Source organism: Brassica rapa, chromosome A06, assembly GCF_000309985.2.
Source record: "Brassica rapa cultivar Chiifu-401-42 chromosome A06, CAAS_Brap_v3.01, whole genome shotgun sequence".
Classification (NCBI taxonomy): domain Eukaryota; kingdom Viridiplantae; phylum Streptophyta; class Magnoliopsida; order Brassicales; family Brassicaceae; genus Brassica; species Brassica rapa.
Genome location: NC_024800.2, coordinates 21047126 through 21064199, shown reverse-complemented (window position 1 = coordinate 21064199; position 17074 = coordinate 21047126). Strand labels below are relative to the sequence as shown.

Sequence of the window (17074 nt, the reverse complement as noted above, 5' to 3'; positions counted from 1 at the left end):
AAAAACAAATAAAAGAGTGACATATGCTAAAATTTTATTCTATAAATCTATCTATACTATTATTTGCAAAATATTTTTTTTTCACATTCGAACTCTCACGTTAAAAGATATACATGATAATGCTGCAGTTACCCTTAATGAATTTTTATAATAATTTATTATATAACGAAAACGAATTTTATATTAATAATATTAGATTTATATTTTATATTAGATAATTGATTATGGATAAATATATAAACTGTCAAAAACATATTTTTAAAAGGTAAAATAATTCTTATATATATATATTGTGTTCTTATCTGAAAATATAATTTATTTTAATTAAATACTAAACAATAAAAACATTTATATAAAATTAAAATATAAAAATTTATAATTAAATACTAATGAATAAAAGACATTTGTATAAAAATATTTTCTAAATTATTCCTATATGTGAGTATTTTAAAAAAAATTTCAACACAATAATAAGCATATATATTTGATAGATAAAAAAAAATTTATATATAAATATTTATGTTTAAGTTAAAAATTTCAAGAACATAAACAATAATTTATCATGCTGCTTTTTCGAAATGATAAGATATAAACTAATAAGTATTCGTAAGAAAATTACACCCTTAATGAATGATAAATAATAAACAATTAAATTTATTTTTAATAATGACATAGTCATATATTGTTTTTAGATATCAAAATATCTCAACTTATGTATCTTAATTATGTAATTATGTATAATAGTTTTATTTCATTAAAGCTATTAGTTTATGTTAATTAAAAAAAATTCTTCTTTAGTTTATTAAAATATCCTTTTTATGAAATCAATATATATAATATGACCACGTTTTATATTTTATAAATATTTCTTTTTATATGTCTGATTTGAAAACCAATATAAAAAAGGAAAAAAAAATCAAAATAACAAATATTATCAAAAAGGAAAAAAATGTTAATAATGACATTTATATAATTCATTAAAAATATTGTTGTAATCAACTTTTCTTTCAATTGACGTGAAATAATATGAAACTGATTTCTCAAATAATGTTACAGAGATTGGAATGAATTTTCTTTTACTTGATGAAAAAAAATATATATATATATATATATAATTTTTTATTATTAAAATTAATTTACTGTAAACTACAATTCAAAGTTGTGTGCATCTTGAAAAAATTTGAGACGGATTACATGCTGGCCTAATTACATGAGAGAAATTTTATTGAATATATAATTTAACGTGCCGCGAGATTGCAGTAATAACTACAAAGTCCGCGAAAACAACAACTGCATGTGCGAGACAGCAATTTCCTCAAAATACCCAGTGAAATTTTTTGACTTCAAATTATGAAAATTACTCAGTTGAAAGATACAACAAAAATTTGTATGATAATTTTCAGATTCTTTATATAATTATATAACATTACTTCTTACATATATAATTGGATACTAGGTAATTTTTATGTGCTCATACGCGGATATAAATTGTACCAAAATAAATATATTATAACTTATAAGAATAGATTAATATTTTCTTATAAATTTTAAATCATTTTGTATATGTATGCTTGTTATAAATAATATGATTTTTTAAGTTAAAATAATATTATGCTATTTTAGTAAGATATGTTGGTTTGAACATATAATGTATATGTTTTCTTTGTTATAAATCATTTTGTATATGTATGCTTTGTTATAAAAAATATGATGTTTTCAGTTAAAATAATATTATGCTATTTCAGTAAGATATGTGGTTTTGAATATATAATGTCTAGTTAGTTTGATTATTATTTATATATATTGGATTGCATATACTTCTTTAAATTCAACTATAATTTTTGGTTCTTAATAAATTAAAATTTTGATTAATTATGTTATTTCTATTTAGTTTAGTTATTGTCTTAGATTTGTAAATATATTTTAATAAATTTATGTATAATTTAATATATATTGTTTTGAGAATCAAAAGAAAAATTAAAATAATGTGTTAATTATGTTCAAAGATATATAAATGAATATAAGGATAATTTTTTGAAAACTCATTCATATATAAAGTTTTCAAAAGAAGTAAAACGTAACAATTGATGGAAGTTTTATTTTCATTTATAAATATGCTTTGAATCATTTCGAGGTTTTATGTATACAAAGAAATAAAATATTAAAATAAATAATATGTTGTTATTTTAATTAGATCGTTAGTTTTTGGTGAAGAATTTGGATTGGTCTAGTTATTAATTTTATATGTATTTATATATATATATATATATATATATATATATATATTTTCCTTAAAATTAATAAAAAGGAAAATATTTAAAATAAAAATTATAATAATTAACTCAACTCATGAAGGTAAAATTACTGTGATAATTAATGTACGTGCGACACATAAAAAACTGATTTCTCAAATAATATTATAGAAAGATCGAAAATATGAAAATACAGTATAACCTCTTTAAATTAATACTTTATAAATTAATTAACATTAAAAATCTCTATAAAATAATATAATTTTATAGTCCCAAATTGGGTTTTTGGTTCAATTAGTATATCGATAAATTAATATCTCTATAAATTAAAAAAAAAATTATAGTTTTGGTGTAGTCCCAACATTATTAATTTATAGAGGTTTCACTATATCTCTACACACGTCCTATATTTCTCTAATTTTATTGTTGGGAAGGTAAAATTTTCCATTCATAAGTATTTTATTCTTTTATCCCCTATATATTAATCGAAGATTATTTAAAAAGTTGTAATCTTAAGTTTGTACTAATTAAAAAGAGATCTTGCGTAGTTGTCACTTAATTAGGATGACAATTTAGTTTACGTGGCAGCTTAAAAATTAATTTAGCTTAAGAATCAATTGGAAAATGTTGGTCCAAATCAAATTAATAGGGAACATTATATTAACTCAAAATATAAAAAGTGTGTATTATTTCCTTAAATAAAAGCTACGACATTATCTAATATGATTAACATATATATGACAATTAATGACTATGAATAATAAAGATTTGATAACAATTTTTGCATCATTCTTCATTTATGTTAATTTTATATTATTAAAAAAAATTAAAAAATCACATTAACCATATTATAAAAAAATTATTTTTTTCTTATATGTTTTATTTTGATTTTTTTAAAAGGACTTTAAATTACAAAAATGAGGAAAGTTTATATATTATATTTTAGTTTTTTTAAACAACTTTAAATTACAAAAATGAGGAAATCTTATATGTTATATTTTTCTTATATGTTAGATTTTTTCTTATATGTTATATTTTGATTTTTTTAAAACGACTTTAAATTACACAAATGTATGTTTTTCTTAAGTAAAGGACTAAAAAAATTAAAATGACATATATCAATTCGATGGTTGATCTGAAACCTTTCAAAACCATACATAATATAAATGTCAAAATAATTTAACTCTAGAAATAGTACTGTTTACTTTTTTTAAGAATGTGTTATGTGTAAAAATAAGATTTTTGTATGATAATTTTTTTAGTGTCCAATCCGATCAGAATAAACCTTTCGAAAGTCATCTGTCTCCACAACATAAATAGCCAAAGAGCCATTCATAATGTTTCCTCACAACACAAATTTTAGTACTTCACCTCTTCCTTCCTTTTGTAGACATGTGAATGGAGCCAGTGGCTGTTGTGAGGGACCCGCCGCCGAAGAATTTTCCAGACAATACAATGTCGAAGTCTGCCTCGTTCACGACAACCTCGGCCACTCTTTCTGCTATGTCCGGCCACTTCACAACGGAACAGCAGTTTCTTTCCGTTCAATCTCGGGCGCTTCAGTTAGCGCCAATACTTCAACGGCTCTCACTGCCTCTCCCTCAACAGACGCGTCGTTATTGGCCTCCGGTTTCGAGAGCACCAATAGATTCGCTTCCCTGCGGCTCCAGCCCCTCCCTCGTAGTCCGACTATGAAACCTGGCCATGTGTCGGGTCTGTTTTTACCTGGTCCGATCGAAAGCGGGTTGGTTTCAGGTCCGGTCGGGAAAAAGAAAAAAAGATAAAGCAAAGAAGAGGCGTACGTTTTCAAAACTCAAGTCGAATAAGGGATTTCACGCAGTCAAAACCATTTTCACCAATATGTTTTCTAACAACCTATCTCGATCAAAGAGGAAGGGGATCGAGCCAATGGATGGTTCGGATTCAGACAAAATCGAGTCTGCTTCGGAGGAGGAGCCAAAGATTCAATGGGCGCAGGGGAAAGCAGGGGAAGACCGAGTGCACACCATCCTCTCGGAGGAAAACGGTTGGAATTTACGATGGATTCAGCGGTCCAGATCCGCCGGACTATCTTCTCAACAATCTCTACACCGCCGTGCTCAAAGAGCTCAAAGGCTTGCTATGGAACGATAAGCTCGAGTCCGATGATCTTGGATCATATAGCGAAATTAATGAAGAGTTTCAGAGTACATTCGAGCATGATTTTTATTCGGGAAAAGGAAACTGCAATATGATGAAAGGAGACGCTGTTGCTTGTGACCCAAGAAACAGAGCTGAGAATGTGAACAAGTTGCCATGGAGGTGCGAGTGGGAGCATAACTCAAGAAGCAACAATATGAATCATAATAATTACATGGAGATGATTAACCACAAAGACGTCCTAAGGGCTCTTAAACAAGCGTTGAAGAAAACAGAGGAAGCGTTTGATCTAACGGTGGATGAGAATCCAGAACTAGCCTTGATGGGATCGTGCGTTCTTGTGACGTTGATGAAAGGAGAAGATGTTTACGTGATGAGCGTTGGAGATAGCCGAGCGGTTTTGGCTTAAAGACCTGATCTCGGTAGGACGAAGTTGCAAAAGGAGCTTGATATAATCATAGAAGAGAGTCCATTGGAGTCCAGAGAATATGGAGCACAGCACAGACGTTGAAGACGTGAAGCATTCAAATTGTTCTGTTTCTGACCGACAGTAATTAATGAGAAACTGATTATATTTCTTTTGTGATGCAACAGGAGGTGAGAAGAATCAACAAGGAACATCCCGATGATCCATTTGCGATAAAGAATGATAGAGTGAAAGGTTATCTCAAGGTCACTCGTGCATTTGGCGCTGGATTTCTTAAACAAGTATGGACATGTTTGTTTCTCCATCTCGATGGACCATCTGGATGATGAGAGTTTTGTTTGTTTATGCACTAAAAGTGCAACTCATTCAGATGGATCATCCAGATGACTTTTGAAAATTTAGGCTTAATTTTAAAGTCTATTCAGCTGAACCAATTTGAATCATTTGAATGGAGATGGTTCATTCAAAATGGTATAATATCTATTATACCCTTAATATAATTCATAAATTACAAACCTAAACATAATATCATTTTTGTCACAAACGAAAACTGACAAAACTACAAAAACATTTTTTCTCGTGCTAAAAACTACTTTTTCACGCCAAAACCCCAAAACGCATTTTTCTGCTAAAATTGCAAAAAAAGTTCTTCCGTCAAAATTGCAAAAACGTGTTTTTCCGCAAAAACCGAAAAACATGTTTTCATGCAAAAATCACAAAAAAATGTTTTCACGCCAACACCCCCAAAATACATTTTTCCGTCAAAACACAAAAACACGTTTTCCTGCCAAAGTCGCAAAACGTGTTTCCCGCCAAAATTGCAAAAATATGTTTTCCCGCCAAAACTAAAAAAACGTGTTTTCCCGCCAAGCAAACAATCACAAAAATTGGATGGACAAACAAACAATCACAAAAATTTGAATGGATCATTTGAATAGATCATATAAATAAATCATATAGATGGAGATGACAAATGGTGAAACAAACAGGCCCTATGTATAAACACGATCTCATTTAGACGTGTGTTATTTTATTTTTTTTTAACAAAAGACGTGTGTTATATAACATGCTATTTAATATGCTGTTATTGAAAATCGTGCAAACACATGTTTCTTAGTTGTCCAAAACTTTGACTCACGTTCAATCGAGTTGTATATTTTCTAAACACTTTAAATTAGGCTAGAGCGATCGGGTTCCAATCGGGTTTCGGTTTTGTCCAATCAGATCTTTATTTTTTGGGTTTATCAAAATTAGTCCCATTCAGTTTATATGAAAATTTGGTTCGGGATCTGTTCGGATTCCATCGGAGTTAGTAAATCTTCAAAGAACTGGTACAACTGGATGTATTTTCGGTTTAAAAGTACTTAATTTATACCTACTTTATAATCAAAACATAAGTAAAATCGGTTCTTCAGTTTTAAAATTACTTGATTTGTACCTATTTTGCAACCAAAACATAAGTAAAATCGATTCAAAAATAAGAAAAAAAAACATCAAACGTGATCATTCAAAATCAAAACGAAAGATAAACATATTTATTGATAGAAAGCATAAAAAGAAAAATCAAGTTCTCAAGAAATGAAAACATTAACAATAATATCTTAGTATATTTTGGGTACATATTATAAATTGAGATCATGTTTGGTACAAGTTTTTTTTGGGATTTTGAATGTTTCGGATTCTACCAAATATCAATTTAAGTTCAAGTTCGGTTCGGATAATATCCATAACCCGAAATACCATAAAACAAGATCCATTTTGTTCTTATGTCAGGTTCGAATCGGTTCGGATTCATTTTTATCAGATCGGATTCGATTCAGATTTTCAGGTTCGGTTTATTTACCCAGCCCTACTTTAAATTATCTATGATGATATATGCCATAATGAATTTTTAATTAATATTGAAATATAAACATATAACTTATAGTTTTTGTAATTGTAGTATTTTAATAATTTACTGTTATTATTATTATAAATTAACCAGTTACAACAAAAACATGAAAATTCTTAATCTTGTTCTGACTAAAGTTATAAATTCTATTATTTTCATTAAATTAATCAGTTTATCAGTTTACGTGTATGTTATATGATATGAAAATGACTTTATATATTTCATTTATTAAAATATATCTATATTAATTCAAATTATTAAAAAATTAATATGAAGCTTGATATTGATATGTGTATGATGATGTGTTACTATTAAATTCTTAGATCATTTCCACTTTTATTTTATGTGAGAAAATAAATTTGACTAGATTTTATTTTAAGGAGTACATTTAATTATAAGTTATTTACTCACTTGACTTTAACATTGAAAATTTATTTTCCTTATATATATGGAAAATTAAAGTCTGAGGAAGAATATATTAATTTAAAAACATATATATGGATAAGCATAATTGTTTAAATTTACATAATTATCCAGAAGTTTTTTACAAAAAAAAAAATCATTAGATTTATGTGGCCGCCATCAATACTCATCTTCCTCATTCTATCGATCGTTTCGATCAACCACCTTCCTCTCGCACGTGCCAGAGGTCAGTGGTGTGTGGTATCTCCATCGGCGACAGATGCACAAATGCAAGCTAATATTGATTGGCTGTGTGGTCATGGACATGTTGACTGTATACCAATTAAACTGGGTGGTCCCTGCTTTGAGCCAGATAATCTTAGAATCCATGTATCGTTTGTAATGAATCAGTTTTACCAATATAACGAAAAAATCGAAAAAGCATGTTATTTCACTAATACCGGTATATTCGTTTTTAAAGATCCAAGCTATGGTGATTGTGAGTACGATTATTCAGAAAAATATACTAATAATCTTGATTGATAATTCGTGGAATGCATTGTAGAATGAATGATTTCACGAAATGTTTTTTAATATAAATTATATACATCATGCGAAATATTATGTAAGGTTAATAAAAATTAAAGTATTTCGTCATTCAGAATTTCAGATTTAGTCAATATATTTAACTTAATGACATCACCACTACGTTCAATATTTTTTGGGAAATTTGCAAAAATATAACAAAAAATAAAACACATTCTTTGTCCCCTTGATTTAAAACAATCTAAATTAGTTGTTTTAGTATAATATTTGCCAAAAACCTCAATCTAACCCTTTAACTTGAAATTTTTTTTAGTAGGATAAATCTTCTCGAAATGGATTATTCAAATGGGCATCATGTAAAATTAACCAGTTACAACAAAAACATGAAAATTCTTAATCTCGTTCTGACTAAAGTTATAAATTCTATTATTTGCATTAAATTAATCAGTTTATCAGTTTATGTGTATGATATATGATATGTAAATGACATTATAAATTTCATTTATTAAAATATATCTATATTAATTCAAATTATTAAAAAATTAAAGCTTGATATGATATGTGTATGATGATGTATTACTATTAAATTCTTAGATCATTTCCACTTTTATATGAGAAAATAAATTTGACTAATTTTATTTTAAGGAGTACATTTAATTACAAATTATTGACTCACTTGACTTTGACATTGAAAATATATTTTCCTTATATATATGGAAAATTAAAGTCTGAGGAAGAATATATTAATTTTAAAAACATGTATAAGGATAGACACAATTGTTTAAATTTAAATAAACATCAAGAAGCTTTTTTCAAAAAAAAATTATCATTAGAATTATGTCACCGCCATTAATACTCATCTTCCTCATTCTATCGATCGTTTCGATCAACCACCTTCCTCTCGCACGTGCAAGAGGTCAGTGGTGTGTGGTATCTCCATCGGCGACAGATGCACAAATGCAAGCTAATATTGATTGGTTGTGTGGTCATGGACATGTTGACTGTATACCAATCAAACCGGGTGGTCTTTGAGCCAGATAATCTTAGAAGCCATGTATCGTTTGTAATGAATCAGTATTACCAATATAACGGAAAAACCGAAAAAGCATGTTATTTCAGTAGTACTGGTATATTCGTTTTTAAAGATCCAAGCTATGGTGATTGTGAGTACGATTATTAAGAAAATATATACTAATAATCTTGATTGATAATTTGTGGAATGCATTGTAGAATGAATGATTTCACAAAATGTTTTTTTAATATAAATTATATACATCATGCAAAATATTATGTAAGGTTAATAAAAATTAAAGTATTTCGTCATTCAGAATTTCAGATTTAGTCAATATACTTAACTTAATGACATCACCACTACGTTCAATATTTTTTGGGAAATTTGCAAAAACAAAATCACATTCTTTGTCCCCATGATTTAAACCAACCTAAATTAGTTATTTTAGTATAATATTTGCCAAAAACCTCAATCTAACTCTTTAACTTGAAAACTTTTTTAGTAGGATAAATCTTCTCGAAATGCATTATTCAATTGGACATCATGTAAAATTAACCAGTTACAACAAAAACATAAAAATTCTTAATCTCGTTCTGACTAAAGTTATAAATTCTATTATTTGCATTAAATTAATCAGTTTATCAGTTTATGTGTATGATATATGATATGTAAATGACATTATAAATTTCATTTATTAAAATATATCTATATTAATTCAAATTATTAAAAAATTAAAGCTTGATATGATATGTGTATGATGATGTATTACTATTAAATTCTTAGATCATTTCCACTTTTATGTGAGAAAATAAATTTGACTAATTTTATTTTAAGGAGTACATTTAATTACAAATTATTGACTCACTTGACTTTGACATTGAAAATATATTTTCCTTATATATAAGGAAAATTAAAGTCTGAGGAAGAATATATTAATTTTAAAAACATGTATAAGGATAGACACAATTTTTTAAATTTAAATAAACATCAAGAAGCTTTTTTCAAAAAAAAATTATCATTAGAATTATGTCGCCGCCATTAATACTCATCTTCCTCATTCTATCGATCGTTTCGATCAACCACCTTCCTCTCACACGTGCAAGAGGTCAGTGGTGTGTGGTATCTCCATCGGCGTCAGATGCACAAATGCAAGCTAATATTGATTGGTTGTGTGGTCATGGACATGTTGACTGTATACCAATCAAACCGGGTGGTTCCTGCTTTGAGCCAGATAATCTTAGAAGCCATGTATCGTTTGTAATGAATCAGTATTACCAATATAACGGAAAAACCGAAAAAGCATGTTATTTCAGTAATACTGGTATATTCGTTTTTAAAGATCCAAGCTATGGTGATTGTGAGTACGATTATTAAGAAAATATATACTAATAATCTTGATTGATAATTCGTGGAATGCATTGTAGAATGAATGATTTCACAAAATGTTTTTTTTATATAAATTATATACATCATGCAAAATATTATGTAAGGTTAATAAAAATTAAAGTATTTCGTCATTCAGAATTTCAGATTTAGTCAATATACTTAACTTAATGACATCACCACTACGTTCAATATTTTTTGGGAAATTTGCAAAAACAAAATCACATTCTTTGTCCCCATGATTTAAACCAACCTAAATTAGTTATTTTAGTATAATATTTGCCAAAAACCTCAATCTAACTCTTTAACTTGAAAACTTTTTTAGTAGGATAAATCTTCTCGAAATGCATTATTCAATTGGACATCATGTAAAATTAACCAGTTACAACAAAAACATAAAAATTCTTAATCTCGTTCTGACTAAAGTTATAAATTCTATTATTTGCATTAAATTAATCAGTTTATCAGTTTATGTGTATGATATATGATATGAAAATGACTTTATATATTTTATTTATTAAAATATATCTATATTAATTCAAATTATTAAAAAATTAAAGCTTGATATGATATGTGTATGATGATGTATTACTATTAAATTCTTAGATCATTTCCACTTTTATGTGAGAAAATCAATTTGACTAATTTTATTTTAAGGAGTACATTTAGTTACAAATTATTGACTCACTTGACTTTGACATTGAAAATATATTTTCCTTATATATATGGAAAATTAAAGTCTGAGGAAGAATATTTTAATTTTAAAAACATGTATAAGGATAGACACAATTGTTTAAATTTAAGCAAACATCAAGAAGCTTTTTTCAAAAAAAAATTATCATTAAAATTATGTCGCCGCCATTAATACTCATCTTCCTCATTCTATCGATCGTTTCGATCAACCACCTTCCTCTCGCACGTGCAAGAGGTCAGTGGTGTGTGGTATCTCCATCGGTGACAGATGCACAAATGCAAGTTAATATTGATTGGTTGTGTGGTCATGGACATGTTGACTGTATACCAATCAAACCGGGTGGTCCCTGCTTTGAGCCAGATAATCTTAGAAGCCATGTATCGTTTGTAATGAATCAGTATTACCAATATAACGGAAAAACCGAAAAAGCATGTTATTTCAGTAATACTGGTATATTCGTTTTTAAAGATCCAAGCTATGGTGATTGTGAGTATGATTATTAAGAAAAAATATACTAATAATTTTGATTGATAATTCATGGAATGCATTGTAGAATGAATGATTTCACAAAATGTTTTTTTAATATAAATTATATACATCATGCAAAATATTATGTAAGGTTAATAAAAATTAAAGTATTTCGTCATTCAGAATTTCAGATTTAGTCAATATACTTAACTTAATGACATCACCACTACGTTCAATATTTTTTGGGAAATTTGCAAAAACAAAATCACATTCTTTGTCCCCATGATTTAAACCAACCTAAATTAGTTATTTTAGTATAATATTTGCCAAAAACCTCAATCTAACTCTTTAACTTGAAAACTTTTTTAGTAGGATAAATCTTCTCGAAATGCATTATTCAATTGGACATCATGTAAAATTAACCAGTTACAACAAAAACATAAAAATTCTTAATCTCGTTCTGACTAAAGTTATAAATTCTATTATTTGCATTAAATTAATCAGTTTATCAGTTTATGTGTATGATATATGATATGAAAATGACTTTATATATTTTATTTATTAAAATATATCTATATTAATTCAAATTATTAAAAAATTAAAGCTTGATATGATATGTGTATGATGATGTATTACTATTAAATTCTTAGATCATTTCCACTTTTATGTGAGAAAATCAATTTGACTAATTTTATTTTAAGGAGTACATTTAGTTACAAATTATTGACTCACTTGACTTTGACATTGAAAATATATTTTCCTTATATATATGGAAAATTAAAGTCTGAGGAAGAATATTTTAATTTTAAAAACATGTATAAGGATAGACACAATTGTTTAAATTTAAGCAAACATCAAGAAGCTTTTTTCAAAAAAATATTATCATTAGAATTATGTCGCCGCCATTAATACTCATCCTCCTCATTCTATCGATCGTTTCGATCTACCACCTTCCTCTCGCACGTGCAAGAGGTCAGTGGTGTGTGGTATCTCCATCGGCGACAGATGCACAAATGCAAGTTAATATTGATTGGTTGTGTGGTCATGGACATGTTGACTGTATACCAATCAAACCGGGTGGTCCCTGCTTTGAGCCAGATAATCTTAGAAGCCATGTATCGTTTGTAATGAATCAGTATTACCAATATAACGGAAAAACCGAAAAATCATGTTATTTCAGTAATACTGGTATATTCGTTTTTAAAGATCCAAGCTATGGTGATTGTGAGTACGATTATTAAGAAAAAATATACTAATAATCTTGATTGATAATTCGTGGAATGCATTGTAGAATGAATGATTTCACAAAATGTTTTTTTAATATAAATTATATACATCATGAAAAATATTATGTAAGGTTAATAAAAATTAAAGTATTTCGTCATTCAGAATTTCAGATTTAGTCAATATACTTAACTTAATGACATCACCACTACGTTCAATATTTTTTGGGAAATTTGCAAAAACAAAATCACATTCTTTGTCCCCATGATTTAAACCAACCTAAATTAGTTATTTTAGTATAATATTTGCCAAAAACCTCAATCTAACTCTTTAACTTGAAAACCTTTTTAGTAGGATAAATCTTCTCGAAATGCGTTATTCAATTGGACATCATGTAAAATTAACCAGTTACAACAAAACATAAAAATTCTTAATCTCGTTCTGACTAAAGTTATAAATTCTATTATTTGCATTATATTAATCAGTTTATCAGTTTATGTGTATGATATATGATATGAAAATGACTTTATATATTTCATTTATTAAAATATATCTATATTAATTCAAATTATTAAAAAATTAATATGAAGCTTGATATGATATGTGTATGATGATGTATTACTATTAAATTCTTAGATCATTTCCACTTTTATGTGAGAAAATCAATTTGACTAATTTTATTTTAAGGAGTACATTTAGTTACAAATTATTGACTCACTTGACTTTGACATTGAAAATATATTTTCCTTATATATATGGAAAATTAAAGTCTGAGGAAGAATATATTAATTTTAAAAACATATATAAGGAGGATAGGCACAATTGTTTAAATTTACATAAACATCAAGATTTTTTTTTTAAGAAACAAAATATCATTAGAATTATGTGGCCGCCGTCAATACTCATATTCCTCATTCTATCGATCGTTTCGATCAACCACCTTCCTCTCGCACGTGCCAGAGGTCAGTGGTGTGTGGTATCTCCATCGGCGACAGATGCACAAATGCAAGCTAATATTGATTGGCTGTGTGGTCATGGACATGTTGACTGTATACCAATCAAACCGGGTGGTCCCTGCTTTGAGCCAGATAATCTTAGAAATCATGTATCGTTTGTAATGAATCAGTATTACCAATATAACGGAAAAACCGAAAAAGCATGTTATTTCAGTAATACCGGTATATTCGTTTTTAAAGATCCAAGCTATGGTCATTGTGAGTACGATTACTAAGAAAAATATACTAATAATATTGATTGATAATTCGTGGAATGCATTGTAGAATGAATGATTTCACGAAATGTTTTTTAATATAAATTATTTACATCATGCGAAATATTATGTAAGGTTAATAAAAATTAAAGTATTTCGTCATTCAGAATTTCAGATTCAATATATTTAACTTAATGACATCAACACTACGTTCAATATTTTTTGGGAAATTTGCAAAAATATAACAAAAAATAAAACACATTCTTTGTCCCCTTGATTTAAAACAATCTAAATTAGTTATTTTAGTATAATATTTGCCAAAAACCTCAATCTAACCCTTTAACTTGAAATTTTTTTTAGTAGGATAAATCTTCTCGAAATGGATTATTCAAATGGGCATCATGTAAAATTAACCAGTTACAACAAAAACATGAAAATTCTTAATATCGTTCTGACTAAAGTTATAAATTCTATTATTTGCATTAAATTAATCAGTTTATCAGTTTATGTGTATGATATATGATATGAAAATGACTTTATATATTTCATTTATTAAAATATATCTATATTAGTTCAAATTATTAAAAAATTGAAGCTTGATATGTGTATGATGATGTATTACTATTAAATTCTTAGATCATTTCCACTTTTATGTGAGAAAATCAATTTGACTAATTTTATTTTAAGGAGTACATTTAATTACAAATTATTGACTCACTTGATTTTGACATTGAAAATATATTTTCCTTATATATATGGAAAATTAAAGTCTGAGGAAGAATATATTCAATTGGACATCATGTAATATTAACCAGTTACAACAAAAACATGAAAATTCTTAATCTCGTTTTGACTAAAGTTATAAATTCTATTATTTGTATTAAATTAATCAGTTTATCAGTAAATGATATGAAAATGACTTTATATATTTCATTTATTAAAATATATCTATATTAATTCAAATTATTAAAAAATTAAAGCTTGATATGTGTATGATGATGTATTACTATTAAATTCTTAGATCATTTCCACTTTTATGTGAGAAAATAAATTTGACTAATTTTATTTTAAGGAGTACATTTAATTACAAATTATTGACTCCCTTGACTTTGACATTGAAAATATATTTTCCTTATATATATGGAAAATTAAAGTCTGAGGAAGAATATATTAGTTTTAAAAACATATATAAGGAGGATAGGCACAATTGTTTAAATTTACATAAACATCAAGAAGTTTTTTTCAAGAAACAAAATATCATTAGAATTATGTGGCCGCCGTCAATACTCATCTTCCTTATTCTATCGATGGTTTCGATCAACCACCTTCCTCTCGTTTGTGCCAGAGGTCAGTGGTGTGTGGTATCTCCATCGGCGACAGATGCACAAATGCAAGCTAATATTGATTGGCTGTGTGGTCATGGACATGTTGACTGTATACCAATCAAACCGGGTGGTCCCTGCTTTGAGCCAGATAATCTTAGAAGCCATGTATCGTTTGTAATGAATCAGTATTACCAATATAACGGAAAAACAGAAAAAGCATGTTATTTCAGTAATACCGGTATATTCGTTTTTAAAGATCCAAGCTATGGTCATTGTGAGTACGATTATTAAGAAAAAATATACTAATAATCTTGATTGATAATTCGTGGAATGCATTGTAGAATGAATGATTTCACGAAATGTTTTTTAATATAAATTATATACATCATGCGAAATATTATGTAAGGTTAATAAAAATTAAAGTATTTTGTCATTCAGAATTTCAGATTTAGTCAATATATTTAACTTAATGATATCTCCACTACGTTCAATATTTTTTGGGAAATTTGCAAAAAAATATAACAAATAATAAAACACATTCTTTGTCCCCTTGATTTAAAACAATCTAAATTAGTTATTTTAGTATAATATTTGCCAAAAACCTCAATCTAACCCTTTAACTTGAAAACTTTTTTAGTAGGATAAATCTTCTCGAAATGGATTATTCAAATGGACATCATGTAAAATTAACCTGTTACAACAAAAATATGAAAATTCTTAATCTCGTTCTGACTAAAGTTATAAATTCTATTATTTGCATTAAATTAATCAGTTTATCAGTTTATGTGTATGATATATGATATGAAAATGACTTTATATATTTCATTTATTAAAATATATCTATATTAATTCAAATTATTAAAAAATTAAAGCTTGATATGATATGTGTATGATGATGTATTACTATTAAATTCTTAGATCATTTCCAGTTTTATGTGAGAAAATAAATTTGACTAATTTTATTTTAAGGAGTACATTTAATTACAAATTATTGACTCACTTGACTTTGACATTGAAAATATATTTTCCTTATATATATGGAAAATTAAAGTCTGAAAAAGAATATATTAATTTTAAAAACATGTATAAGGATAGACACAATTGTTTAAATTTACATAAACATCCAGAAGCTTTTTTTTTTTTAAAAAAATTATCATTAGAATTATGTGGCCGCCATTAATACTCATCTTCCTCATTCTATCGATTGTTTCGATCAACCACCTTCCTCTCGCACGTGCAAGAGGTCAGTGGTGTGTGGTATCTCCATCGGCGACAGATGCACAAATGCAAGCTAATATTGATTGGTTGTGTGGTCATGGACATGTTGACTGTATACCAATCAAACCGGGTGGTCCCTGCTTTGAGCCAGATAATCTTAGAAGCCATGTATTGTTTGTAATGAATCAGTATTACAATTATAACGGAAAAACCTAAAAAGCATGTTATTTGAGTAATACCGGTATATTCGTTTTTAAAGATCCAAGCTATGGTGAGTGTGAGTACGATTATTCAGAAAAAAATATACTAATAATCTTGATTGATAATTCGTGGAATGCATTGTAGAATGAATGATTTCACGAAATATTTTTTAATATAAATTATATACATCATGCGAAATATTATGTAAGGTTAACAAAAATTAAAGTATTTTGTCATTCAGAATTTCAGATTTAGTCAATATATTTAACTTAATGACATCTCCACTACGTTCAATATTTTTTGGGAAATTTGAAAAAAAATATAACAAAAAATAAAACACATTCTTTGTCCCCTTGATTTAAAACAATCTAAATTAGTTATTTTAGTATAATATTTGCCAAAAACCTCAATCAAACCCTTTAACTTGAAATTTTTTTTAGTAGGATAAATCTTCTCGAAATGGATTATTCAAATGGACATCATGTAAAATTAACCAGTTACAACAAAAACATGAAAATTCTTAATCTCTTTCTGACTAAAGTTATAAATTCTATTATTTAAATTAATCAGTTTATGTGTATGATATATGATATGAAAATGACTTTATATATTTCATTTATTAAAATATATTTATATTAATTCAAATTATTAAAAAATTAAAGCTTGATATATGTATGATGAT

At 27.1% G+C, this 17074-nt stretch overlaps 1 pseudogene across 1 annotated transcript; it reads left to right on the top strand.

Annotated features, from left to right (window-relative positions):
* Window positions 1-351: 351 nt before the first annotated feature.
* LOC103874117 lies at window positions 352-15406 on the top strand (annotated as a pseudogene). The gene is made up of 3 exons (XR_004448608.1): window positions 352-4906; window positions 4986-5099; window positions 6592-15406. The product of XR_004448608.1 is annotated as a probable protein phosphatase 2C 36 (transcript).
* Window positions 15407-17074: the final 1668 nt, after the last annotated feature.